The 27,344-nt window shown below is 37.5% G+C and overlaps 1 protein-coding gene and 1 long non-coding RNA gene across 6 annotated transcripts in view; both read right to left on the reverse strand.

The window, feature by feature from the left end:
- PDE4B (phosphodiesterase 4B) overlaps nucleotides 1-27,344 on the reverse strand; it is a 667,172-nt gene that overhangs the window by 399,091 nt on the left and 240,737 nt on the right. The window lies entirely within an intron of this gene.
- LOC141541529 (uncharacterized) lies at nucleotides 7,473-11,558 on the reverse strand. Its single transcript, XR_012481831.1, has 2 exons — nucleotides 8,828-11,558; nucleotides 7,473-7,940 (listed from the first exon to the last, which is right to left on the reverse strand). It is a non-coding gene; the product is annotated as an uncharacterized LOC141541529 (long non-coding RNA).

The following is a 27,344-nucleotide window of genomic DNA, read 5'->3' on the forward strand; positions in this document are numbered from 1 at the left end:
TTCAACACTGTCATGGGTGCCTAGAGAGGTGTTAGAGTTCTCTTCCAGAAAGCTTTTGAATCAAAGGCTAGATGACCATTTGGGGAGTGTGCTTGAGTAAAGTATTGTTCAAATCTTGCTTGGACTTAACCTTGATCCTTTTCTATTTTGTCTCTCCATTTTATAAATACAACTAGGTCTCAGTCATTCCAAATGAGATGGTGGTAGTCTAACTAATCTATAAATCATGTACATATATATAATGTTATTTTATATATGCATATATATGCTTATATATATTGTGAGAAAGAAAATGAGGGAAGGAGGGAAAGAAAAAAAGAAGAAAAAAGGGGAGAGAGATTGAGAAAGAGAGAGAGAGGAAGAGAGAGAGAGAGGAGAGGGGGGTGTAATGTTGGAGCAAAGGAGGGAGGAAGGGGGAGAGAGAATTTACTGGCATAATTTTCTTTCCTTAGCATAATATTAAAATTAGTTTCTATTGCTTCTGCACACACCAGTAGAGCGGAGTGGAGCAGCATCCAGGAGGATGCCAGATAGTGGGAGGTATCTGGCACAGGGATTAAAAAGGGAATGGGGGGGATAGGATGAAAGGAGGAAGCAGAATGGGCTAGAGAAGACAGGGATGGGGAGAAGAGAAAGATTTCAATAGAGAATTTGCAAAGAACAGAATACAAATATTTCTGACCAAGATACATGGCTTGGTCTGAGATTTTCTATTGGACAAAGCTTATACTCCTATCACAGATTTTTCATTATCAATTTTTCATGTATGTTTTAGCAGTATATAAGCAAAATGCATTTGCAAGTGCCCAAGCAGAGGCCAGATAATTGACCACTTTCAGGAACATTAGAGATGGGATTATATTTCATCTGCCTTTGAGGTTCTCTTCACACTTAAACATTCTGAGTCCAAATCACACCTCAAACATTTCCCAGTCATTTAGCCCCAGGGTAGTCATCCAAACTTTCTAAGTTTACATTTCTTCCTCTATAAATGTAAGATTGAAGGGCCCTTCCAGCCCCAAATCTCTGATTCCATGATTCTGAGATTCTATTTATTTTTCATGAAAAAGGAAAGTAATCCCAAAGTAGTTTGGGATGTCTTGGGAGATGGTAGAGTTGAAAGGTCTTTGAGCAAAGGCTCAAAGGAAGAGCACTTAGGGAACTTGGCAGAGTAGCCAATAATCAAGTCAGGATTGGATTACATGGACTCCGAGATCTTTCCCAAGAACTCTTTGTTCCCAGGCTTCTTTGTACCCCACCAGTACCCACTCTAGCCTTTCTGATAGAAGATTTAAATTAGTAGGCATCCTAAGCCTAGGAGATGAAATATGCCCTACACTCAGAATAAGGATTTAGTTCCAACAGAACTGCAATCAACTTTGATCTATAGATCAGTCATTTTGCTAATTCCCCCAAAACAATGAACACTTTTTGTTCCACTGCACAGCTTGGTTTCAGGTCATCCTCATCCCACCAAGGGCTGAAAATAATATGAAGGGAGTTCAGGATGAACACAGTATTTATTGTCTGTGTGAGTACATGTGTCCGTGTGTATCTGAGTTAGGAGAATATGTACCTATGGATGAATGGATGGATGGATGTGTGTTTCTAGGGTCACAGGTTGTAGGACTAGAATAGACTTGTGTGCTAATTGAGTTTAGGAATTCTTAATCAATTTTGCTTGTTTCACAGACACTTTGGGCTATGGATTATGGACTACTCGGAATCATGTTTTTTAAATAGCCCAAAGAAAAAAGAAAAAGAATTCCAACACAAAATAATTCAATTATAGTGAAAAGAAAAATGCATTTCCTCCATCCAACCAACTTCACAGATACCCTGAAATTGATGATATAGTCCCCCCCCTGGAGTCGATGGCCTCCATGTTAAAAATTTCAGATCTAAGCAGCTAGATGGCACAGTGGATAGAGCACCAGTCCTGAAGTCAAGAGGACCTCAGTTCAAATCTGACTCAGACACTTAATAGTTCCTAGCTGTGTGACTCTGGGCAAGTCACTTAACCCAAATTCCCTCAGCCCAAAACAAATAGGATCTAGTTCAATCCCCTTATTACAAAGCGGAGGAAACAGGCCTATAAAATTAAAGTGGCTTACCCAAAGTCAATCTACTAATAACAGTAGATATGTTTATCTGACCAATGATCAGTCTTCCAAGGAAAAATGTCACTAGTCCCTGAAAAAATATTGTTTACAAACTTCTTTGGCACCTTCTGAAAAGCCCTGTGAAAAATTGTAAAAATTGACTAAGAGATGATCTGAAATAAACTAGGACTTAGTTCCTTAGTTAATGCTCCATAACCCAGGGAGATCCTAATACATTTCTGCTTGTTAGTATAATAAAATCAAAATTAAATCGTCAACATAATGCTGGCCTCCGGCAAAGCCATTCCAACTTTCCATGAGGATTAGCCAAGGCTCTCAGAGTGACTGTTATTACCAACGGATGCATTTAAAACTGAAAACGGAGATTGGTAACTTCTGCCATTCTTTTGCAAACATAATTACTCCATCCAATATACAAGAAAAAAAAAAAAGAAATAGCATTTTCACTTTTGCAGGCAGAGTGTTCTTTGTGAAGCACCTGACATGTTAACTACTTCCAGCAATTTTCCTTTACAACATAATCTGCATTGTCCAAGTCTTTAACCATGAATATGTATTCTTGGGCTCTGTTTTTAAAGCAATAAGAATCAGAGAATTGTGAGCTCTTATGAAACAACCTGTTCACATAAGATTACATTTAATTGAGACTCTGTGATCCATAACATCAAGACATTTAATTGAGTCTTAAAATTGTGGAATGTAAGCTAACTGAGGTCAACAACAAGCTCCAAAACAAAAAAGACATTTGTAGAATGTCTTTTTTTTTAATAGTAGGAAAGAATGGGAATCAAAATAGATGGCCGGCAATTAGGAAATGGCTAAAGAAATTGTTATACTTAAATGCAAAACAACAATCCTATGGCCAAAAAAGTGAAGTTGACTAATACACAGAAGCATGGAAAGACTTATATGAGGTCAGGAGGTAGAAGAGTGGATAGAGTTCTGGGCTTGGAGTCAAAAGACCTGTGTTTGATTTCAGCCTTAGACACATTACGAGAAATTGGGCAAGTCACTTAACCAAGGGTTGCCTGTTTTCTCATTTGAAAATTGGGAACGTCAGTAGTAGGATCATTGTAAGAATCAAATGGAAGAAATATTTATAAAGTCCCTGACACATAGTAGGTGCTATGTAAGTGTCAATTATGAAAATGATTTGATATCATGCAAAGTAAAGGTAACAGAATCGGGAAAACCATACATGTGACTATGGTGACATAATAGAAAATTATGTATAAAAAATAAAAGTAAATGCTGTGAAATTTGAACAACCAAATTTGATTACAAATATAAGCAAAACTACCCCTTTCTCCATCTCATTCTTTCTTTTTTGCAGTGTTGGGGGAGGGACACGATGAGTATGGAATGTTATTGTCAGACTTAAAGCCATTTAGTTAAATTGTTTCCCTCGTTTTAGTCTTTATTATAATAGATGACTGGGGACAGGGTAGTTACATTCAATGTGGATTAGATTAAAAATAAAAGTTACAGGCAGTCATTTGATGTAAGATTTTCAACTCCTTAAGAGCAATGATTCCCTTATTTTTGTCCTTTTATCCTCAACCCTTAGTATAATGTCTGCACAGAGAAAGCATTTGATAGAATTTCATTGGCTTGAATTGAGTCTCATCAAGTATACTTTCTCCAATAATGCATATTGCCATCCTTCCAATGGGTTTCCATTCTTAGGGACCACAGGCCATTCACATCCTGACAAGTCCTCCACAGGGATCCATCCAATATGTTGGGAGCCTTTTTGTAAGTCTTGGGACATGAATTGTCCACGTCATTGCCAGCTCTAGCGAGGGAACTTGCAAATTGATGAATGACAGAAATCTCATGATAAGAAAAATGAATTCAAAGGATTTTTTTCTTGCTTGCTCCTTTAGTTCACCCTAAAATTCAGGCAATTGGAGGTCTTTCTTGGGCTTGAGCAATCAGTGAACACAATCTTAGGTGTTTATAAATGCCTGCCAGGGAACTTTTAAAAAAATTCAATAAAAACATTTTGTTACTTGTATACAGGAAATATGAAGCAAATAATTGAATCAACTGCCCCAATATTCAAGCCAAATAAGTAAAAAAAGTGAGTATTCGTCCACAAGATTACTTTTTGCCCACTAGATGCATATTTCCACAATCAAAGGGAGAAAATATCATTATTATTTTTACTCCAAGAACAAACTGGCTTTTGTATAAGAGGAAAAACTAATGAGAAAGAACACCTACTGGAGCTTCATTTTTATATGCTATAACATCCATTTATAATTGTTAAAGAACATTATCATAATTAGCAGGTTAAATCAGGAAAGCTTAGTCTCAGTCTTTCACAATAGTCAGCTATTTCAATTTTCCTTTAGGAAATCCTTTTTTTTTTTTTTTAATGGCACTGTATTCCTACGTGCATTCTGTCTGGCATTCTTATCATCATCCATTCTGTGTAGATAGCCTTTCCATTTATTTTCACAATGTTCTATTTTGTGAACTATCTCCTTTGAGCTATTCTTTAATTCTGTAATGCCCTTAAAGTTATGTCAACTACAGCATATACTTTATTTCTTCTCTGAGACAATTCCCATAATGTCCACAGTAAGGATGGCATACCTATGGTAGGAGAAGTACAGTCTCTGATAGTTATCACTAGAATCCTGGGAGTAGCAGTAGCTGTCATCTGGGAAGTCAACTGCCAATATGAGCAGAAGTTGGGAAATCTTAATATTTCTTCTTTTTTCTCCTTCTCCTTCCCTTTTCTCCTCTTCCTCCCTCTTCTCTTCTTTTGTCTTCTTCCCTCTTTTCCTCCTCCTTCTTCCCTCACTACATGTGGTCCCTCACTCTTCTTGGGGTGTTGTAGACTTACATATAGATACTGTCTTATGCTGGACAGCTCCCCAACACCTGGGGCCTCTACAATCAGAGCATCCAATAATCTCTAACACTTTCTTAGCCTGGAGTATCCCTCAGCCAGGTTAGCTTCCCCCTGTTGACCCATTCCTGGGGCTTCCATTTTGGGGAGGGGTCCAGGCTGGCTAGCCTTGATTCTTAATGTCAATCATATTTCCAGATGACTAATTATAAAACATGTTATCTATTTCCAGAGAGAGGTAATGGACTCACAACATGGATGTACATATATAGATAGATAGATAGATAGATAGATATACATATATATGTATGTATATATATGTGTGTGTATATATATATGTGTGTATGTATATATATATGTGTGTGTGTGTATATATATATATATATATATATATATATATATATATATATATATATATATATATATATATGTAGGATATGACTGATGTGGGGATTTGTTTTGCTTGCTCTCTGTTGTTCCATAATTATTGAGGTTTGTTTTTCTACTTCTCTTGGAAGGAGGGAGAAAATAAAATTTAATTTTGAAAAATCACTCCCACTAATAATTCTTCAAGTCAAATCATATCAGCAAGCATGTGTCAGGCTCTAGACTAAGCACTAGAATAATAAATAAAGGTAAAACAGAACAAACAAAAAAAACTCAAAAAGAAACCTGTTCTTTCTCTCTGAGAGCTCCCAGCTGAATGGGAAGCTAATAGATGAACAATGGTTTACTTAAAAAATATAGATGGAATGACCTGGAGATAATCCTAGAAGGAATCATCCAATTCCATTATTTTTCAGTTATGTCTGACTCTTGTAACCCCATTTTGGGGTTTTCTTGACAGAAATACTGAAGTAGCTTGCCATTACCTTCTCCTGCTTATTTTACAGATAAGGAAACTAAAATAAACAAGTCAAACAAGTGACTTGCCCAAAGTCATCCAGGTATTAAGTTCCTGAGGCCAGATATGAACTGATAAAGATGGGCTGTTCTAACCCCAGGCCCAGTGCTCTATCTATTCCGGTACTATCTAGCTGCCCCAGAAGGAATCATCAAACCTGAACAAAAGGGGAATAGTTATTTTGTGGTGGAGCATTTCTCTAACATGAGAGGTATTCAAGCTAAGGCTGGATGACCACTTGTCAGAGATAGTCCTAATTTACATATGCGTATGATCCAATTGGACCCTGAAGTTCTGGGATCCTGCAACTTTGTTTTCACAGTAGTAAGTCTATCTTCAGATTGTCACATATGACCTCCTCTTTATTACTTTGTAGCAATATTACATTGAGAAATCATATTTTGTCCCCCATCTTTTCAAATTTCAGTCAATGAAATTTATTTATGGGGAACTTTAATGAGCTAGCTTCTGAAGCTATATTCATAAACTACATTGTTTCCTGCAAAGAACTCTTCCATCACTTAAATCCAATTAACTTGCATTAACATGCCATGACCTCCCAGATGTCACAGGCCTCTACAAGAAGGAAGAATAAACAACAATCTGAAGCATAAATTTGCTTTTCTAGAATTTCCACCACTATTTCTGGTTCTGCCACTAGGACCAAGCAAAACTCAGTTTCTTCATCTGTAAAACAGGAATAATAATAGCATCTACCTTACAGAATTATTGCCATGATCAAATGAGATAACACAAAAAAATAACCTGTAAACTTTAAAGCATTATGGCAATGCTACTGTTGTTGTAGCTATAATTATTAAGCCTTCCATAATATGTCCTTTTAAATCGTTAAAGATTATATGACTTCTCCCCTGAGTCTATTCTTCTCTAAATTACATGTTCCTATTTCCTCTAACGAATCCTTCTATGATATGAGGTACTTTATCAAAGGCAATTCTCGAGTCCTGGGGGAGTTTTTTGGGACACCTAGAGATTAAATAATTTATTCGGGATTAAGTGACGAGGCTCAAAGACAGATGCTCTCAGATTTAGAGCCAGATGGGATCATGAAAGCGATTTGGTCCAACCCCTTCATTTTACAAATGAGGACATTGTCTTGCCTTGGGTTGAGTTGCTCTAGTAAATGTTAGAGGCAGAATGTGAGCCCACATGTACCAGGCCATAATACCTCTCTGACCTTTTCTCTGTTTATCAAATAGAGACTTACTGGGCAAGGCATTGTGTTAGATACTGGGCACATTTGTCACAACTTGGACTTCACTCATGCCAAGGGATTCCAGGTGTCTCACTAATCTCTCACTTTTTGAGATTTTCTGAAAGAAATGTTTATTAACAAACAATGAGATAGGGAGATTCAGATCCCCCCACCCCTTTTTCTAATGTCCCAGTTTGAAAAGTTCAGTCCTTAGAAGGACATTATTGATGATGAAATTGGATTTCTTGTCCAGAACTCACCCGGGAGGGTTAGCTATTGTGTTCTACTCAGGCTTAGATGGGGCACAAATTCTTTGATTTGATTGCCCAAGACTGGGGTTAACTTATGCAATAAATGACTTAATCAAAGTTCAGGTCTAATCCCACACGGTGTCATTTATTCTCTTATTAATTGTTAACCAATCAGGGTTGATTACCACCCTGGGAAACACCAATTTTTGAAGGGTAGATAAATTGTGAGCGCCCCCCCCCACCATGATTGTCTTTAAGAAAGAAATGGCCAAATGACCAGCCTTTTATTAAAATGCTAATATCATTAAAAATGATTAAATTACCCAGAAATTCTGCATCTCAATCCTTCTAAAATGCCAGAAAATAATGAAGGATTGCAGAATACTGCCACAGAAAGGATGCCTCCATCTGCAGTGCCTGAGAGCAGATTTCTTGGACCCAGGAGGATGACTTCTCGCAAAGGCTGGGTTCGTTTGCTGACAGTTCACCATGAGGTTATTACTTTTGCTTTAGAAATTCAGCGATAGAGCATGATGGTCTCAGTCTTTCTATGGGCCAGTGAGTAAAATCACCTCTTATTTCTGAGCTAAAAAAAACAAAAACAAAAACAAAACCCTCCAGGTAGAAATATTGGTAAACACAATGAATTGTACAACCAAATTAGACTCGTGAGCAGAATGAAAATGGTGTTCTTCAAAGAGCATCCAATCCATATAGAGAATCTGGAATCTTTTCTGAAGACCAGATGGGAACATGAAATGGCAAGAGAATATATTAAAACTTAAATCCTAAACACAGTGATTGTGTCTGATGTGGACTTCTCTAAAACCTGAACATAATTAGATGCTAAACTCCCTGAAGCATTGTTTCTCACTGAAAATAACCATTTCTAATGACACTTAAATTGATGGAAATTAGACTCAAATAAACTGCATAAAGCTTGGGGGGAAATGGCATTGGAGGGACACAAATGTAGCCATAATATGACTCTTGGCACTTAGTAAAGTTAGGAAGAAAGCTGAAATTGAAATGCAGATATAAAAAACATGTCTCAATTAGCAGCAAAATGAGGAATTGAAAACAAATTAGTGACTATCGCTATTGTTTCCTGCTTTGTTTTGTTATGAGGAATCTCCTAGTATTTATATTAAAGGTTAGTCATTGATAAACGCAATTTTTTTTTCAATTTCTCACCTTCATTCTTTTCATGTAATAATCCTGATTTTTTCAGAATAAACAGTTTCCCCTTATAGGGGCTGATATTGAATATATATGTTTGACTCTAATACTCAAGGAAACAGTAGAGACAGGATATATATGGGACACTTGCTAAACCATCTCACAGAACTGTGTCCAGTCAGACAATCCCTCAAATATAAGTTTGTATGCTTGATGCCTGAGCTTTGATATGGCTCAAAAATCAGTCTTGGGGAAGTTCCCTCATTCAAATCATTCAACTCGTACTGCTCTTACCCAGAGTTACTTCTGGGAAATCCTAGAGTCTAGTGTGAATGAAGCTAGGTCTCCACCTGTAGAAAAATCAAAACAGTGTGAAAAATTCTTCGCAGCTCCAAAACAATCAAATATATATGCCATATTCTAGCCAAACTGGTTTACTAGCCCATATATGGTATTCTATCTCCTATTTTTGCAAGGTTGCTCCCCTTGACTGTAATGATCTCTCTTCTTGAAAACACTTCCTGGAATACCTACCTACTTTCAAGCTCAGATCAAATGTCACCTTCCCCTTGAGACCTTTCTTCCCCCAATTTGTCCTATCTACCTCCAAATGTCTTGATATTTATTTATCAGTTTATCAATCTCCAGTGGGATATGAGCACCATGAGGAGATTGTATTATCCTTATGACTTCCATCATCTAGCACACTGTCTTTCAAATAGTTTGAACTTAATAAATGAAGTGGATCATTGAACTCGTTAATGCCTTCTCTTCTTCTTTGATTTCTCATGAGGCTTCCATAGAGAATATGGCTAAGATATTGGAAACTTTCTTCTGTGTTTTTAAAATATATGCAAATATCTAGTAAATATATCCATGTTGCATATATAATACATATCTATTATAATTTTATTAAATGACAGGCACAATCATATGTATGTGTGTTACATGTATGTGTGCGTAATTTAGAGATAGAGATAGAGACTCAATTAATTTATCTGCATGGAGAAGTCCACTATGGAGTCCAAAAATAAGTGGGATACCCATGCATTTTGACATTTTCTAAAGATTATTATTCGTAGATGGCACTAAACTGGAATACCACAAAATTTCTTCGACAGGCAGTTACAAGAAGCAGAACTCGCTATGCACACTCGAGGAATGAAATAGCTGAAGAATATATTTCCGAGAATCCAACTTGCAGTTGGATGGGAAGCCCGCTGAGTTACTCCACTAGTCTTATACAGAACAGGCTCCTCAAGCAGACAATGAGCTGGGTTTGGAGTTGAAAAGCAAAAGGAGATCGTGCTGAATGACATTTGGAAACTGCAGAAATATTTCGGTGACGTCATGTCATTTGCTGCCCCCCAAGCCCTTTATGGAAACACTTATCTTCTTTCAGCAAAGCTAGATGGCTATGAGTCATGTGACCCCTTGATCTCAGGAGAATCAAAATGGAAGTGGCTCAAAGAACAACAGAAAGAGCTATTACCAGTGATGACTTAAGCGTGGAAAAGGGCACAAAGGCATTATCAAGGATGCGTACATGCAGACAAGATGGAAATGGGCTAGTGACGAAGCAGGGTTGAAGAAGGAAGTGGGCAGCCTGAAATCTCTAGTGCTGGCCAGAGAGAGGCTCTTATAGTCTTCAGATGATTTTTATCGACCTCTCTGAAGTCATACCTACCAACTTTACACCTAGATAATTCATGAGCCGCATGTTGTGTAACAGTATGGGTTTGAACCGAATCCAAAAAATATATATTTATTAAGCACCTATTACATGCTTGACATCATGCCTGGAATTAAAAATATAAAACCAAAAATGAAAGGAATAGACATTCTACTGAGGAAGATTTATACAAAAGAAATACAGAATAAAGTTATTCATCGAAGGAAGAATACCAACAGGTATGAGAATCAGGAAAGACTTCATGCTCTTAATATTTCCTGGTAACAATGAAATTGTTATGGACCCCTCACAGAGCAATAGCTCCAGTCAACAAGCATGAATTGAACATAAAATATTTTTTAAAATCCTAGCTGAAGGAAATAGCAATTTTCAATGTGAAGTTAATGAAAAGATGTATTTTTTTCCTCCCAAATTTATGAAGTCTTTGAACTTTCTCCATGTACCTCTTCTTAGGGACCCCAGATTAAAGACCCTGATACAGAAAGAAGTATTAGAGAAAAGAAAGAAATAAGCCTTCCTTAAATGCCTACTATGTGACAGGCACTGTGCTATGTGTTTAAAAAATAGCTTTTGGATCGCCACAACAACTCTGGGAGCTAAGTGTTCTTGTTATCCCCATTTCGCAGCTGAGGAAACCGAGGAAGACAAAGTACAAGTGATTTGTCCATTATCATATAACTAGTAAGTGTGTGAGGCTAGATTTGAATTCAGGAAGACTCATCTTGTTGACAATAGGTCCACTAGTCTATCTACTGCACTACCTAGCTGCCTCTAGTTGTTGGTCATACTTTATTTTCAAGGAGCCTCAAGTAGGAGAGTTTTGAAGGAAGGCAGGGATCTCTAAAAGATGAAGAGAAAGTTCATTTCTACTAGTAGAGGCATTTTTACTAGTAGAGATTCATTCCTTTGCTATGTGACTGAATTTTAATGGATTAATGGAAATACTCGTATATGTGCATTTGTATATTTAATATATGTGTGTCTATGTTCATGGTATGGGAGAGCTACATGGTGCAGTAGATATAGTGATGAGCTGGTTGTCTGGAAGACTCATCCTGAGTTTAAATCTTGCCGTCAGACACTGCCCCTGGGCAAGTTACTTCATCCTGTTTGCCTCGATTTCCTCATCTGTAAAATGAGCTTCAGAAGGAAATGGCAAACCAGTTCAGTATCTCTACTAATTTAGGGTCATGAAGAGTTAGATATGACTGAGAAAATGAAATAATAACATGTGTGTCTATGTCATATACACATACATATATACATGTGTGTGAACATACTATAAGCATTGCATATGTGTTTATATATAAAACATATATATTAACTATATTATACATATGTAAAACATACATTAATATATGTATTGCATAATACATGTATTATATTATGTATACATAATAATGTAATATATATATAATGTTTTATTAAATATATTAAATATTAATTAACTATGTTAAATATATATTAAATATTATGTTGAATTATTATTAAGCATAATATTATTATATATTATATTATAAATATTAAATACTTATTAAATATAATATTATTAAATGTAAAATTAACATTATTAAATGTAATATATAGTATATCTATTTCTATTTATCTATCTACATACACATATATGGATAAACTATGAGAGATAGTGGAGGTTAGAAGGACCTAATGTGCCATGGTCTGTGGTTCACAGAATGAGTGAACCACAACTATATATGTATATATACAACATGTATGTGTATATACATACATAAATGAATGTGTATATATACATGTATACAAGTATTCAAGTATTCATAGATGTATATGTTATTATCTACTTTTATGACCTTATAGCATCATGAATTTAGAGCTAGAAGGAACATAAGAGTTTCATATCCAAACCCCTCACTTTGAAGAAGAGGAAACTGAGACTCAGAGGGATTAAGTGACCTGCCCAATATCATATGGTTACTAAGCATCCAAGCAGGAGTGAGAACCTACAGACTCCTGTCACCCAGTCCAGCCACCTTGCCATTGAACAAGTGACCTGGGGCAAACTGACTCCCTTCTCTGCGTCTGTGTAAAAGGAAGGAAAAATGGGATTTTCAGTGGGCAGAGACTTACAAGACAGAGAGAGAGAGAGAGAGAGAGAGAGAGAGAGAGAGAGAGAGAGAGAGAGAGAGAGAGAGAGAGAGAGAGAGAGAGAGAGAGAGAGAGAGAGAGAGAGAGAGAGAGAGAGAGAGACAGAGAGAGAGAGAGAGAGAGAGAGAGAGAGAGAGAGAGAGAGAGAGAGAGAGAGAGAGAGGAGTTTTTATTAAAATCAGTGCTATTAAATTCAAAATGCAGAAACCAGGATTCTAGGCAAAGCTGGAGAGGGCAAGGTGCTTTTTAAGTGTGTTCATTTTAATGTGGGCGTGGTGCAGCTCAAGCTGCAAGACCCATCTGAATAAACATGGCAGTGACTCCAAACTGCAATCTCTACATTAAATATCACTATCTAGGTAGGACCTAAAGGGTTTCATGTGAAACACACACAAAACATTTCCTAATATATTAGTTGAGTGGTATATTAGTTAGTGACATATTAGCACACTGAAATTATAGGGAAGAAGAACTGCATTCAGATCTTATCTCAGATTCTTTATTAAGAAGTCACATAAACTCTCTCTGATTTAGTTTTCTCAATGGAGATGGAAATAAGAAAGGCATCTACCTCTCAGGTAGATATAAGATATAATTTATATACATACATATACATATACATGTTTGTGTCTATATCTAAGGACTACACTTATGCAATGTGAATGTGCATATCTAATATTCTCTGTGTTAATATTATAATCAACAATAATAATGATAATATATAATCAATAATAATAATGATAATTAGAGCTAAGAAGTTATAGGTTCAATTTCCATGAAGGAAAATGTTCACAAAGAAGCTAGATTGCATCACTTGTTGGCTATATATTAGAGGGGATTCCTATATAGAGGGGTTGAAACTCACTGAGATGTCTTCGTAGATTCAAATTTTGGATTCCACTATGTCCATATCACAGATGAACACACTGAGGTTTCAAAAGAGTCCTAGAACCAGCAAGTGTCTCAGCTAGACCTTGAATACAAAGCTTCTGACTCCAAAAGACCACACTGCATCTCCAGAGAGCCAGCACCCAAAGTCAGGCTCCAGAACCATATAGCTTTTGGATGAGTTTTCATCTTAAAAACTGACCTTAAAAGCTTTTATTAAAATGAGATTATTATTGAACAGTAACTAATATGAGTATTCATTCAAATGGAATTGTTAAAGCTATAGTTAAACAAACTAAATTATCAAGAAGCCTAGTCCATATTAAAAATTTCCGGGCATTCTGAAGCCTGATATGTTGACATGCTAATTAGAGCTTCTTCGAGTTTTTTATTAAGTTCCTCAATGCTGGATATCCATATGTGTGTTCAAATAATTATTTTCACCGAAATGTCAATGCGTTAGAACAGAACACCTTGTCCTAAAAGATAAGACCTTTGATTGCCAGAAAGCTGCCGAGAGACAACACGAGCCAGAACAAAGATAATGGGAGAAGGGAAGTCTTTGACAGAAGACTAGCAATAACCTTTCATTTTGTTTTCATTTCTAAACATCCAAAGAAGGAACTAAGGAAGAAAGTGAAACTTGATTTAAATGTCGTAAAAGACATTTGGGAAAAGGTTGCAGAGATCTTTGAATGAAATAGATCTTGACTATAACATCTTCCTATTTCATATTCACCCGCAGAAAGAACTCCAAACAGGCAGTCTGAGGAATGGCCTAAGAAATCATAAGGAAAGAGGAGATTCTGAGATGTCATCTTGTTCAGTCTAGACCATACCAGGGCTAAAAACCTGCAGGCTTGCCAGGATGAGCCAATTTGTTTAGCCCTAGAGAGAGGAAGTGACCTTTGTAAATTAGCATCGGCAAGCTGGGCAGACCGTGTCTCCAGTTGGCTGGAACGCACTTGAGAAACAGTTGTTTAATTGCCTAGCACTAAATGTCCAAATGTTATTCAGACTCACGTCCCATTATAAAAGTTCTGGAACTTCTACTGCTATTGCTTGAGCCGATGATACAATGAAACATGGGCAGAACTTGCCTGAATCACTTATTTCAGAGATCATAGAAACAATAGCCCACACCATGGCAATTCCCCAAATCCTGATGGGCCAACAATCTGAGCATGTATCTGACTCATCTGAGTGACGCCGGGATGGAGAAGTTCAGAGCTTTTGGAGATGGCCCGAACTTGGGAGGAGGAACTAATGGGGAGCCACACGATTTCCTGAATTCAACAACTGTTTATTAAATGGGTCCTAAGGACAAAGCACTAAGCTAGGTACTTTTATCAAAGACCTTTATGTCACATACTCTGCTGGGTGCCAGGGCAACAAAGACCTCTCCCTCCAAAAAAAAGACTCTTCCCTAAGGAGACTGTATTCTGCTCAGGAAGTAACATGGACATATATAAGTATATGTATGTATATATATATATATATGTCTCTCTCTCTCTCTACACACATGTGTGTGTATGTAGACATGTGTGTGGATACATCTTGTATATATGCTTATATAAAAACATATACACACAAAAAAAAACCAGTTCCTGATGTCTGAAGGAGACATATCTTCAGAAAAGTATGTGCAAAGGCTAGAAAATCTGTTTATCCATCAGTCAATAAACATTGTTGATCACCTGACAGGAGTTAAACCCTGTGACTTAGACAGTGCTTGTATGTGTGCATGTGTGTGTGTTCACTTGTCCTCATGGAGCTTATTATTAGTAATAGTACACTATTATTATTCCTACTTTCCAAATGAGGAAACTGAGGCAGACAGTGATTAAATAATGTGCCCAAGGTCACAGATCTTGCTAAGTCCTGATGATGATGATGATGATGATGATGATGATGATGATGATGATGATGATGATGGGGATAATGGTAATTGATAATGATGAAGAATAATAATATCTAACATTTACATAGCTATTAGTAGATGCCAGACTCTCTGCTAAGTGCTTTATAATTATGAGAACTGATTCTTACATTAATTCTAGGAGGTCAGTGCTGTAATTATCCCCATTTTAAAAGAGGAGGAAACTGAGGCAGACAGATTAAATGACTTGCCCATGATCATACAACTGGTAAGTATCTGAGGTTGGAGTTGGCTGCAAATGTTTCTGACTCTGTGTCTGGGGCTCTACGCACTGTGGAACTCCTAACCCTAAACTTGTCTGAGTCTAGAGCACCTCTGAAAACAAACCTAACAGCAGCTCTGAAACTCGTACTACCATCATCCCCATTTTCCAAATGGGAAAGCTGAGCTCAGGTGATTTAGCTGTAGGGAATCAACCTCTTAGCTTAAACCCTGTTTCCTTCATGCTGAGAATGGCATTGGCTGCACTCTACTACTCTCACTTATTCCATCGCCTTCCAGCCCCATGAGTACAAATCAATGTTTGTTTTTAACCTGGTAAAAAACAAACAAACAAACAAACAAAACCTATTGTAAGCCCCCTGAGGGTAGTGGATGTTTCCTTACTGTCTTATATCTCCAATACCTGACATGAAGCAGGAGCTTGATAAATGTTTATTTGAATGAATGGATTGTTCACTATTTAACAATGCATTAAAAGTGCACTTGCACTCAGTTCCCCAAGGCATAAGTATTATTCAGAGGGACTGCTGGGAAATCAGACTTGTGATTTCACTGCTCTAAGGAAACTCTCAGAAGGGAAACTCCATCCTCCAATGCAGATGAACCCTTGTATGCAACAGGAGTCTTGCAGAGGTTCCTTAAGTGACTCCTCCATGGTGATATAGCCTCCCCCTCTCCCTGCCCTGAGGTAGGATACATCATAATCCCCAAGAATGTGAATATTATAGCATGGAATACGCTACCTTAGAAGAATCAGAATTTATAGTTTAGTGCTGATGAATGAATCATACTACGAATATTATGAACTAATCTCTTTACAAACTCATGTTCTCCTTAAGTTTTTAAAGCAACACATTTTATACCTTGTCATGTCTCTGAAATTCTAGGACAAAACCATATAATGCTGGTATAATAATCCAATGAGGAAGGATGATATCTTTCATTAAAGTGTTTGATGGGTCCTACAGATTTTAAAAAATCAAATTAACCTCAGAGGAAAGAGAGATCTGAATTTTCAGTACTAACTGTGTAACTCTATCTAAATCATTTCCACTTTCTGGCATTGTTTTCTCTTCTATTAAATGGTGAAAATAAAACCTATATTATACATCTTGGCGCTTAGTTTACCTGGCAGTTGAAATGGGCATGTGACATAAAGTATGTAAATGTTTTTCAAATAATAACATAAGTTATATAATGGACTATAATATGAAGCAACATAGCATAACATTTACTAGGCTTTTGTCTTTGGTTAGCACTAATTATCATTGGTTAGCACAGCGCCTAGCGCATAATAGGTGCTTAATAAATGCTTATTAAATGACTGAGTATAACTTATACATCACCTCCTTTAAATCTCAAAATCATCTTGTGAATTAGATGTATTATCATTTTATAGACAAAGAAACTGAAATTCATTGACGATTTGGGATCTCACAGTTAGCTATGTTAAGAGCTGAATCAATTAACCAAGTCTAAAAAGTGTTATTAACCACCTACTATGTGCCAGACATGCATTAGGTAATGAAAGCCCCAAATCTCTACTCACAAAAGTGGACACAATAAGGATATAGATGAATAAACACAGAATCAGAATTAATAAGATGAGTTGCAATTAAGAGAAATACAAAGAAGTTAAATGCCAGTTGATCTAGGAGCAGAAATAAGGAGAGGCTTGTACAAGGAGGTGCTTGTGCTGAGTCTTGCTGTTGTTTGTGTTTCATTCTTGAAGAGAATCGTAACATAAGGGAGGGGATGCTATGACATGTAAATGAATTAATTGAAGGAGGGCTGGGCAAGGTCACTTGCCTCACTTTCCCCTCCAGAACCATCTGGTCCAATGGCCAGGTATAATCAGGATGACTGGAGACAGCACTGGATGCTGAGTCTTAAGCAAAGAGCAAGATTCTATGTGACAAAAGTGAGAGGGAATGGAATAAGGAGCTTTCAAGGTAGAAAGATGGAAACTGGAGGATAGTAGGAAAAAATAAACAGAAAAATACATTGGGGGCAAGCTTTCAAGTACATTCAAAACTAAACAGAAGAGGTTATAGGTGATCCTCAAAGCTCAACTAGGGGAGCTGTGTGTTCAGATTTACACTTAAGGAAATTCCCTTTACTACACAGAGTAGCCAGAAGTGAAGGCAGAGACCAGTTTTGAGAGGTTTATAATCATCTCAGAAAACTTAATAAAGTCCTGAAGTAAGAGCATGGCTATATCAATAGAGAAGTTTTATGAGAGAGATGATGCAGAAGTACAAATAGCAAGATTTGACAGCTGAACCAAATACATGTGGTGAAGGATAACGATGGGCAAAGGATAACGCCAATGTTACAAATCTGGGATGTTGGAAGAATGAAGATCCATTGGACAGAAGACAAATTTGAAGATCCATTTGACAAAAGTCTTGATGAAGAGTGAGTTTGGGACATGGGGGGATAGATAATGTTCTGTTTTGGATACTGACTTTGACAGCCTACTTGAGCTGGATATACAGATCTCTAAGTTATTGATCTAGAGATGCTAATTAAACACACTGGAGGTGGCCACTTTTCTAAGAGTGAGAGTGGAGAGAGAAAAGGAATGAACTTTGGGAACATGGACAGATATAGGGTATGATATGATGATGAAGCAGCAAAAGAGTGAGAAGGCGTGACTAGAAGCAAAGGAGGATAAAAGCAGACAGAGCAACTCCGACAGGAGACAGTATGTAGGAGAGAATAGACAAGAGTGTCAAATGCAGAAGAGACACCAGAAAGGATGAGAACTGCAAAAAGACTATCAGATCACTGGCAACTTTGGAGAGAACCATTTAAATTGAATAATCATGCTAGAAGCTAGACTATGAAAGGGTGAAAAATGACAAGAGAGGAAGCAAAGACAGAGGGATGAACAGCTTTTTTCTAGTTTTTCTCAGAAGGAGAATCTTTGGACTCCAAAGCAGAACTTATCTCCCTTACTGGAATGTCAGCACTAAATTTTATTCCTTTCATTTCACAGATGAAGAAACTGAGGTTCAGAGAGTTAAATAACTGATCTAAGATTCTGGCAACTCAGTAGTCAATTCAGAAAGCGAACCCAATACTTGACTTCAATCTCAACCTTAAAATACAAATAAAAGTTGCATAACATAATTCAAGCTACCACCCAAACTCCAAAACAAACCTAAAAAAAGCCTATGGAAAACATTCTGAAACTACAGAATATTTCATATGTATCTTCTATTTTGGGCAATTTTGGCAAAAGAAATAGCATTTCTATTTGAAGTAGAAGAACTTGAATACCATAGCAATCACACAGTATACTGACAGACACTGAAACTCTTATTTTATGGGACTTACCCACCACTAATAACTTCTTACCAGGAAAATCTCCTAGAATGTTATTAATTTTTTCAGCCCCCCCCCAACTTTTAAATGTGTGTGATTCTATTTTTAAAAAGAGCCTGTAAGTTTTTCATTAGTCATATGATAAAAATACCAACATATTAAGGCTTAAAATAAGAAATAAAATAAGAAACTAGACAGATAAACAGGCAATTTTGATTTTCTTTTCTTATTTCTTACTCCTCCACCCATTCATTTACCTTCTTCATTTACCTAATCCATTAGATTCAATCTAATTAAATGAGGTTTACATGAATGAACAGATCTCTCCTCTGAAAATAGCTCCTTGCCACTTATTTAACTTCATTCTTTGTTAAAATGCTTTCAATTCCTGAATATTTCTGTCACATATATCTATTTATTTATATATTTATTTATTTATCTTTTTCTTTATTTCTTTATTTATCTTTGTTTGTTTGTTTTTTAAATTACTTTACCAAATCCCAATCTTGTCTTACTCTCATAATCTGCCTCCTTTGCTCCTTTTCAAATGATGCTGAATATAGTCAGAGGAAGTTACAAAACCACAGTGACTGGTCATACTACAAAATGATCTTATGGAATCTCAAATGAGTTCTCACTTACAGCAAGGCAATTACTCTTCCTCTCTGTAACATATTTGATCCCACCAGAGCAGATATTCCAACAGACTTCCTCATCTTCCCTAAAGTACCTCATAGCAATATAGCTCCCCAGCTTCTCAGCTGAGGAAACTATACCAAGAACATTGAGACTCTCCACTATCAACTCTCCAGCTTTCCCTTCTTCACATCTCATAGTTCTCTGAAATTATCTTGCTACCTCTAGAATGAAGTCCAAAGTCTGATGTTTGGCATTTATGGCTCCTCACTGGCTCCTTCTACTTTCCAGCCTTCTCAGACATTACTCCATTTTACCGTCCATCAGTACCGGTCTCATTTTCTTTCCTGAAACACAGTGTTCCACCCCAGACTCTGCCTATGCCTTGGCCATCCCCCATGACTTGAATACTCTTCTTCCTCACCTCTGCCCATAACAGCACTAAGTTTCTTAAAAATTCAGTTTAAATTTTACCTCTTTCACATGAGCTTTCTCCACTTTAGTTACCCCAAATGCCTCTTTATTGATTAATTATCTTGTCTCTGGGTTCTCTTCTTTATCACCTAACAAACTTCTTTCTAACTTTGTGCCCTTTGTGGGCAGCTCAATGAGGCAGTGGGTAGCTCTGAAGTCAAAAGCATCTGGGTTCCAAGCTACTTTCAAGCACTTACTGTCTGTGGGACCTTAGGCAAGTCATTTAACCCTCAATTTGCCTCAGTTTCCTCATCTGCAAAATGAACTAGAGAAAGAAATGGCAAACTACTGCAGTATCTTAGCCAAGAAAACCCCAAATGAAGTTATGAAGAGAAAGACAAGACTGAACAACTAATACAGAACTTTTCATATTTATTTGTCCTAATGTCTGAATAAACCTTTTGGAGGATGCTGGGGTTTTGCCTGGATAAAACAGAATTTCTTTCAAGGAACCCCTAGTGATTTTCCCAGGAGCAGCAAGACTCATCAACCACACTTGGAAAGATCGCTATTCCAAAAGGTCAAGTGAAGTAAGAATCTATTACAGAAATGGGGGCAGGAGCCCACTAAATCCATCAAGTGCATGAGCTCCCATTTGCCTGCTGTTCTCTTTTACTGACTCATCTAAAGCATAGCAGAAAGTCTTTCCTCTCATGGGAAGATCATGCAGCGGGGAGCTACCTGAGAATGTCAACAAATGATGTCCCCACCCCCTTTTTTATTTTGCACACAGCAGGACCCAAACATCTCTTTGCCAAGCAAATTGCTGTGTCTGCCAGGGACTGCCCACACCTGCTCTGGGAATGGTTAGAAAGAACTGGGGGAATTACAGAAGCTCAGAACTGGAAAGACCTCTGAGGGCATCTAGTTAAGGCTACCTGGGAAAGGATTTTCTGTACAAAACAAGCTACAGAGGGGCTAGTCTGCCCTGCCCCTCTGAGGAGCGGGGACCCATTTTTCTCCTGAGGCAGGTCAATCTACACTTGGATAGCCCTAATTGGTAAGAAAGATTTCTCCACAGCAAGCCTAAATCTGGCTCTTTGCTTCTTCCCCCAAGACTGTGATTTCTGACCTGGAGCCAAATAGGTCAAGGCTAATTTCTCTTTCTTTTGAGGGCTAACTCTTCTCCAGACTAAATATTACAGGTCTTTCAATCAGCCTTCTGTAGCAGAAACTCGAGATGTTTCATTAGCTTGAGTTCCTTTTTGGTTTTTGGTTTTTGTTTTTAATGTTCCACAATTGGTCAATGTTATTCTGTTACCTAGAACTTACCAGCTGTCCTAGATATTGTCTGACCTGGATAGAATACACCGGTAGTAAGTGGTACTCTCAGCTGTCTAGGCATGGGCACTTCCCACCCTTCTCAACTGTAATCTTTATGCCAAGAAAGATGGGCAGAAGGAACGGGAGATTTGAATTCAATTTATTGTTATTCTTGCTTTTTGTGGCAGCTACATGGGGAAGTGATGGGAGTGTGGGAAATGGGTTCAGCAAAATCCTGGCAGCTTCAAATTCTGCTTCAGACACAGCTGTGTCACTGATCAAGAGTTTCCTCTCTCTGGGTTCAGTTTCTCCATCTGTAAAATGGAAATAATAACATCATCTTCCTCCCATGATTGTTAGGATAAAATCAGATAATGGTTGGAAAGTGCTTTCATGAAGATTTGTACACTTTCAGACAAGTGTAAAGGTGCTCTGCTGTAGGCTCTGCCACTGGAGAGATGGAGGTTGCTGGCTCTCTTGGGCTCAGGACTTCTGAACTTTCTGAGGTGGCAAATGCCCATGGATGGGGGCAGGGGCCTGTGCTGGGAACAGAAAGCCACCAGGCTGCCTAAGGAAATAAAAATCAGCCCGAGCTCAGAGAAAATTGATGAAGCAATGGATATCATACCAGTTCTGGACTCAAGACAACCTAAGTTCAAATCTTACCTCAGATACTTATTAGCTATATGACCCTGTCCAAGTAATTTAACCTGATTGCTCCTCTAAAATGGAATTAATAATAGAACCTTTTTAACCTATTTAATTTGAGATCAAATAAGAGAATGTCTGTTTAAAAAAGTGCTTAACACAATGACTGGCATGCAGAAGGTATTATATAAATATTTCCTTCCCCTTCCCAGGTTAAAAATGGAACAGGTCCAAATTTCCAAGCCCATGAAAAATCCCTTTACTTCCCATTTAGTTGAAAAAGGGAGACCCAATTCTTTTTTTTAAAAATTGAATATAATTAACTAATCAGTACATTTGCATTTACTCCCTTCTTCCCCAATGTAAAACATTAATAATTGCTCTTTGGAGCAATCATCTTTCATTCTTTTGTTCATTAAAATCTAACAAATATTGATTATATGTTTGCTTCATAGGGTCATAGCTTTGGAGTTGGGAGGAACCTTACACACCATGTGGTTTAATCTCATTTTACAGATGAGGAAACTGAGCCCAAGGTAGTTAAGGGATTTGCTCACAGTGGTATGGATAGTCATTTGTTGTGGGGGGAGGTGGAAGAGATAGGGTAAAACAGACTGACCAAGGAGTGTGCAATCACAGGGAAGACAAGATGCCCATAGAGACAGATGTATGACATGGAAAGGCATTTTAAATGCATTTGAGTTGCCAGACTGAGCACTGTGGGAGGTCTAAGAGGAAAGTTGTGACCACTGCTGTCCCAAATACAGGTAAACAGAGGTCCTTGGAAATTAAGGAGGAACCATCCAAAGTAATTCGTTTTGCAGCAGAGAAGTTCTGATGTTCAATCCAGAGGCTGGAGATTGCCAGATTCCATTAGAGTCTGGTAGTGATGAACAATAATGGCTCAGAAACCACTTCAAATAATCTCTGGCCCTGGGATTTATTTGGACTGGCCATGTTGTCCTGAAAAAGACATGGCCCTCCTGAACATTGACTCAGAGCTGGCAAAGTGGGACTGAGTCATGGCCTCAGATTGGTCACTTAAGTGGGATAGCAGGTAGAGTCACAAGATCAAAAAAAAACCTGAGCTTAATTTCAGCCTGAGACACTAACTTGATGGTCCTGGGCAAGTCATTTTACCCTATTTGCCTCAGTTTCCTCATGTGCAAAATTAGGTAGAAAAGGATATGGTATATCTTTGTGAAGAAAATCCCAAATGGGACCATGGAGAATCAGTCATGACTAAAGCAACTAAAAAACAATAAAAACATGGACTCAGAAGAACTTCTACAATACTACCGGGTTCCTATTCCTATTCTTTCTTGCCTTGTATTTGCATAGTCTGTGTGAGCTTCCCAACCACTCACTTATTCAATATTTAGTACGGGTAGAGATGTACAAGGCCCTCAGGATACCGCGAAGACAGAAGGAAAGAGCCTTGCTAGTCTGGATAAACTTGAATGGGCTTACTTAGGGATTCAAGAACTCTGTGATGATTCCATCAGTCTTGTCTGGGGGTGGGTTATGGGGATGAGCTTGGAACGTGGAATGAGCCATTGAAGAATGCTGTGGCGGTTGGTCTTTGGGCCCGAAGTTGTGATTATTGGTCACCTGAGAAATGGCATTTCAGAGACATCTTCAACCCTATGATTTAGAGCACTTTAGCAGGGAAGAGCAAGCAAGGAGCTGACGTGAGAGAGGGAAGGGGGGGAGAAAGCATTCTGAAATGAGAGTTGGGGGAGGAAGGTGTGTGTGTGGAGGTTTGTGTGTGTTTGTTTGTGTGTGTGTGTTTGTGTGTGTTTTGTGTGTGTGTTTGCAGGGTCTGGGTGGGCATCATGGCACATTCCAGACAAATATATCACTCAAAGTCTCTGGCACAATGGTCATACCGCCCAAGGAAGGGTCGGAATAATGGGATATTTTGGTCATGCATGTAAACACTAGGAAATGGGGTGGGTGGTGGGGAGTAGAGAGGAGAAGGTGAAGGATGTATTTTTAGCAGGGAAAAGGGGATATAACAGCCAAGATCATAATAGCTTGCCTATCCATTGTCTTCATTCTGGGACCAAGCATAACACATCAAATCCTTGTTTTATATAGTGGGCCTTCAACTATGACATCACCTGTTTTCTTTTTTCTGACTCAAATAAACCCAATGCTTTCAGCCCCAGCCTCAGACTTTAGGCACACTTACCCTTTCCCCATGCTCCCTCTACCCTGTGAATATATCCCACATTGTCAAGGTCCTTGATACAATGTGGTTTCCCAGAATTGAGCCAAAGCTAGTCAAACCTCCAGATGCGGGCTGGCCAGTTCTATTTTTCTATTTGGTGTTGATCATTTTTTTGGGGGTGGGAGAGGAGGAAGCCATATTATACTGTAGTGTTTACCTTATAGAATTGTGCCTGAGGAAGAAGTGAAAGGTAACTGAGCAGTTCCTGCAGATTTAGCAATTCTAGTAATTAATTGTTGTCTAAGCACCTCCCAAAGTGGTAGATTAGAAGAAATCAGCTAAGATTTAATCACTCCCCTCAAGACACTTCCAATCTTTATTCAAAAGGAAATTTTATGGTAATTATGCAAATGTAAAATTTCAGAATCAGAAAGATAATTGGTGACCATATATTTCAATCTACAATCCATAACTCAATGTTATCCTTCCTGGACTATCTCTCTAATTAAGGGTCAACCAGTCTGGGCTTAAAAATCTTTGAGTCAATCACTTCTGAGGTACCAGTTGCTCTAAAGGTGAATTCTCATTATTAGGGAGTCGTTCCTGTGAAATTATACTTAAGTGTGGTTCTTAATAAATTCAACCCATTCTTATTTTGTCTTCTGGAGCCAAGCAGAAGCCATCTAACCCCTTTTCTATGACAATCCTTCAAATCTTTCATCTTATTACAACTACTGTACTCTCAGATTTTTCCCTTGCAGGATGAGAATCTCAACCTCTTTCAACCGATTGTCATTCAGTCTGACATCGAGGCCCTTTGTGATATTAGTTGTCATTCTCCAGAAGCTCTTGGGTTTATCATAATCCTTCATAAACTACGGTACCAGTATTGAAACACAATACTCCATTCAGGAAGCACATAATGAAATCTCCTTGACTTGACTTGGAATGACCAGGACAGAATATTTCAAGGCTATCAGTTCTTGTTCCTGAATACAGGGCTTTTTTTCCAAACACAGTCCAAGATTTTCAGCCATCAGATCAAATTGTTGTTCGTATCAGTCTTGGAGTCTGTCTCAGATCTATTTAAAGTGCTATCTTCCCATGCTTTCCCCATCTTATATTTATGAAAGTAATAATGAATACTAATTTAGTTTAATATGGTAATGGAAGCAATACACTTGGAAGTAAGACATTATTGGGTTCAAATCCCTTTAGTGATGTCTACTAGCTATGGGACAATGAGTAATCCTTAACCTTTTCTGGAAAATGGGAAACGATTAAATAAATGCCTAATTTTGCAGTTCAGTTTGAGGTTGAAGTTTCTTCAATGTGTATTTTATCTCTAACTAGGTAGAAAACTCTTAAAGGTAGTGTCTTTGTCTTATATACTGGGATGACCATTCATAGTCCCTGGTATACTACTTAGCATACTGCACTCAATAAATTCCTATTGATTAAATCATTCACAATTAAAAGCTGGAGGAAAAAAGTTCAGGAAAAGAAGAAGAAAAAAATAGATCCTAAGATACAGATCTATAAGAAAAGGAGAAGTAGGAAGGGAATTACACTTTATTAAGCACCTACTATGTGCAAAGTGAATCTGGAATGTAAACTCTATGAACCAAGATAAGCTGAGATAGGAGATAGAAAAATTAAACATTAACATCTTGGTTTGTCAGTGAACTTAAATGGACAGGAATGGGCGAATTTAGTTCAGGTGATCATTATATATATTACTGTGATCAAGATTCCCAGAGAAGAAATAGAGAAGCCTTCAAACACAATAAAAGTAGTACTGGGCTATAAGCTCACAAAATAACTGAATAACATTTGTTTGAATTCAAGGCAAACCATTCAACATCACAGTAGCACAAGTCCTTGCTCCAGCCACTGTTGCCCAAGAGGCCAAAGTTGATCGGTTCCATGATGCGCTGCAAGATCTTCTAGAAATAATACCCTCCTCCCAAAAAAAAGATATCATCATAGGGAATTGGACTGCTAATTTCAAAAATCAAAAGAGAGTCGCAATAAGAAGCAGTTATTATAAAGAAAGCAAGTCAGAGAACAATAAGGTTTTGTCAAGATAATTCACTGCTCATAGAAAATGTGTTTTTCCCCACAAACCAAAAGATGAGTCCACACACAGATATCACCGGGTGGTCAATATAAAAATCAGACAATATATACTTTGCATCAAAGGGTACAAAGTCTATACAGTGATTTAAAACAAGAGCAAGAGTTGACTGTGGTTCAGAGGATGAGCTTCTTATAATAAAATTCAGACTTGAACTGAAGTAGGGAAAAACCATTGACTACATAGGAATGATCTAAATAATATCCCCTATGGATATGAAGCAGAAGTATTGAACAGATATAAGAAATACAGTTCTAAAGAACTGTGGACAGAAGTTCTCAGTATTGCACAGGATATAGCATCAGAAACAAGGGCAAAAATTCCAAAGAAAAGGAAGAACAAGAAAATAAAATGACTGTCTGATGAGCCTTTACAAATAAATGAAGAAAGAAGGAAAGCAAAAGGAAAAAAAAAAGGGACTGATATACTCAACTTAAATTCAGAATTCCAGAGAATAGGAGAGATAAAAAGATTTTCTTAAATTAGTAATGCAAAGAAATAGAAGAAAACAATAGAATGGGAAAGACTAAAGATCTCTTCCAGAAAATTAAGGATAGCAAGGAACAACATTTCATGCAAAAATGAGTATGATAAAAGATAAAAATGGTAGAGACATAACAGAAGTAGAAGAAATTAAAACATAGCAAGAATACAAATCAGAACTATACAAAAAAGATCTCAAAGAAATGGGAGGACCAGATCATCTTGCTTGTCTCCTGAGGAATTTATTTTCAGGCCAAGAAGTAACAGTTAGAGCTGAACGTGGAACAGCTGATTGGTTTAAGATTAGGAAAGGAGTGTGATTAGGCTGGATATTGTCACCTTATTTATTTAATTTATATGCAGAGTACACCGTGCAAAATGCCAGGTTGGATGAATCAAAAGCTAGAATTAAGGTTGCTGGGAGAAATATCAACAATCTTAGATTTGCAGATGATATCGCTTTTATACCAGACAGTGAGAAATTAAGAAGCCTCTTCATGACAGTGAAAGAAAAGAATATAAAAGCTTACTTGGAGCTTAACATAATAAAAAAAAAAAACCCTAAGATCTTGGCGACTAGTCCCATCACTTCCTGGCAAAGAAAGGGAAAAGAAGTGGGATCTGTGTCAGATCTTGTATTCTTGGGCTTAAAGATCACTACAGATGGTGACTGCAATCATGGAATTAAAAGATACTTAAGCCTTGGAAAGAAAGCTATGGCAAATCTGACAGCACACTAAAAAGTAGTGAAGTCACCTTGCTAACAAAGGTCCCTCTAGTCAAAGCTTGGCTTTTTCAGTACAG

Source organism: Sminthopsis crassicaudata, chromosome 4 (assembly GCF_048593235.1).
Source record: "Sminthopsis crassicaudata isolate SCR6 chromosome 4, ASM4859323v1, whole genome shotgun sequence".
Classification (NCBI taxonomy): Eukaryota; Metazoa; Chordata; class Mammalia; order Dasyuromorphia; family Dasyuridae; genus Sminthopsis; species Sminthopsis crassicaudata.